The sequence below is a fragment of the Raphanus sativus genome, chromosome 1 (assembly GCF_000801105.2).
Source record: "Raphanus sativus cultivar WK10039 chromosome 1, ASM80110v3, whole genome shotgun sequence".
Classification (NCBI taxonomy): domain Eukaryota; kingdom Viridiplantae; phylum Streptophyta; class Magnoliopsida; order Brassicales; family Brassicaceae; genus Raphanus; species Raphanus sativus.
Genome location: NC_079511.1, coordinates 23,210,406 through 23,213,070, shown reverse-complemented (window position 1 = coordinate 23,213,070; position 2,665 = coordinate 23,210,406). Strand labels below are relative to the sequence as shown.

Sequence of the window (2,665 nt, the reverse complement as noted above, 5' to 3'; positions counted from 1 at the left end):
ATATGATATATGGTGTTTTTCACATCATTGTAACATATGTTTTCATTTGTTTCAAGTCACTAATTCGTGTCAGTCTAGTCCTTTTTGACCTTTTACAGGTCTGGAGTTAGCAGAAGAAAGAAGAGAAGGTGCCTGATGAAAAGAAGTCCTTTGGAGCATTCCTGCGGAGAACACTCAAGAGAACAGTCCCGAGACTGTCTCTCTCAAGCGGAACAAGCAGACGGAGTGATCCGGAGATTGTTCCAGACAAATATGGAAACTCCTATTTCGGGAATTAAAGCCCTGTTGCCCTAATCTCTTTCCTTCTGATTGGCGCCTCCATATAAAACGCCACCTATCTATTTTCTATTTTTTTTACGCTAGTTTTTACAAGAGAACACTGAGTATTTGCGATCTGCAACTTGTAAGGGAGAAGAACCATCCTCTCATAGAGAAGATCATCTGAACCCTATTGTTTCATACTCTGTTCTTATGCAATTTTATTCAGGATTTATGTCTTTGTCTATGTGCATCATGATCGAGTAGTGACCTTGCTCGCCTAGGGTTTTTAGGGTGTTGAGACATGAGCTAAACATAGATAAGCGATCCATAACTGTTCTTCATTCATACTGTTCTTACTGCTTTCATTAAACTGATCACTTGATGTTAGATCACTAGTTCATCACCTAGTTAACCGCTTAGGATGATAACTTGACATGTATTGAATGAGCTTAGTATCCCTAATCAGCGAAAGTAGATATTAGGGTGGTAAGTGAACTGATCGGACCTGTTCTCTAAAGCTTGCAATCGATCCTCATCCCAACGACAGTTAGGTGGTGAGATCGATCTGCAAAGCGATCACTGCCACGACAGTGGAGTGTTCCAGCTTAGTGATCCGAGTTCTAGAAAGCACTTCATCGCGCTTGAATAATTGTTTGGCTCCAATTCAACACCCAATGAAATACCCTAGGCTAGCTCTTGTTTAATTGAATCAATCTCGTGTTTATTTGCTTGTTTACTATCGCCTATTTCAACCAAATCATATCTTCTTCTTAGCTTGATTCTGAAACTTATAGAACTAGAGTGTAGACTGGTCCTCTGGATTTGAATCTCAAGTACTACAATTGCAACTGTTAACTTGGCAGTAGCAAGGATTCATTTTTAGTGTATCAAGTTTTGGCGCCGTTGCGACGGGGACCAGATTTTTTACCTCTAATTTTCGGTTTCATATCTAGTCTAAGATATCTAACTCGTGTTATTTTCTTTGTTTCAGCTGATGATCCAGGTGCATGACCAGTAGACATACTCGGAGCAACGCACAAGGACCATTACATCAGCTTTCTAACGAGGAACTAGCGAGATTGGAACGACAGAACCGTCAACAGCCGAGATCAACGAACACCAACATGGGTGATCATCCAGATGATCTCACTGCTGCGTTTGCACTCATGCAACAGCAGATGCAGCAGATGCAGCAGACGATCCAAGCGCAGCAAGCTGCTGCCGAGCAAGCTGCTCTGAATGCTGCGAACCAACAGGAGGGAGTGGTCCAGATCGGCCAGAGAAACTTACTGCGTAATCTGCCTGCTACGCGATCTGCCATAACCCCTCCACCGTGCACAAGGCAAGACTTCGAGATCAAGCCAGCCTTGATAAGTCTAGTGCAAAGGAAGATCTTCAATGGGCTTCCTGCTGAGATACCGATGGACCACATCGAGCACTTTGAGAAGATGTGTGGTTTCACTAAAGCGAATGGAGTACCACCCGATTACATCAAGTGTACTCTGTTCCCTTTCTCTCTTGATGGGAAAGCTGCTCGCTGGCTTGATTCACTACCCACCGGATCACTCACCACTTGGGAACAAGTCCGAGAAGCTTTCTTAAGCCACTTCTACACGAAATCGAAGACAGCAGCTCTGAGACAGAAGATCGTGACCTTCAAACAGCTGGTAGACGAGCCGTTCTGTGATGCTTGGGAGCGATTCAATGTCTACCGCAGAGAATGCCCACATCACGGTTTTGAGGAAGACTATCTGCTGGGAGTGTTCTACGATGGAGTAGGCTGGGAGTACAGGAACGCTTTGAACTCAGCCAGTAAGGAGATTTCATGACTCAGTCCACTCAAGGTGCATTCGAGTTGATTGAGAACATGGCCTCAAGCTCAGCTGACAATAACCGCGAGACTGATCGCACTCAGAAGGTGAAGAGCATCGACAACAGCAAGATTGATGAGCTCTCTGCCAAAGTCGACCAGCTGATTAAGAGTAACCAGAACCAAGTCTTCATCATGGAAGAATCCCACAGGATAAAGCTACCGCAGAAGGCACATCAGAGGCAGATCAGTCGGCTGAGGATCAGCATGAAGTGAGTTATGTGAATGGGCAAGGATGGCAGTTCAAGAACTATCACCCGAACCCTAACGTGAGGAACAATCCCCACCTGTTCAATGCCCCTAAACCAGACGATAAAGCTCAAGGGAACCAAGGTCAGAACAGTGGATACCAAAGGCCTTATGGCAATCAGGGAAGAACCTTTGTCCTTAACCCAGCTCAGAATGCTCAGTTCCACAGCCAGAAACAGCCGGTTAATCAGCAAGCTGCACAACCGACTCAGACTGCTCCGCATGATGACATGAAGAGTCTCGCCAATATGATGAGCCAGCTGCTCCAAGGACAGCAGATCCAAG

The 2,665-nt window shown here is 45.2% G+C and overlaps 1 non-coding gene across 1 annotated transcript; it reads right to left on the bottom strand.

Annotated features, from left to right (window-relative positions):
* Positions 1–1,892: 1,892 nt before the first annotated feature.
* LOC130497958 (small nucleolar RNA R71) lies at positions 1,893–1,999 on the bottom strand. Its single transcript, XR_008936997.1, has one exon. It is a non-coding gene; the product is annotated as a small nucleolar RNA R71 (small nucleolar RNA).
* Positions 2,000–2,665: the final 666 nt, after the last annotated feature.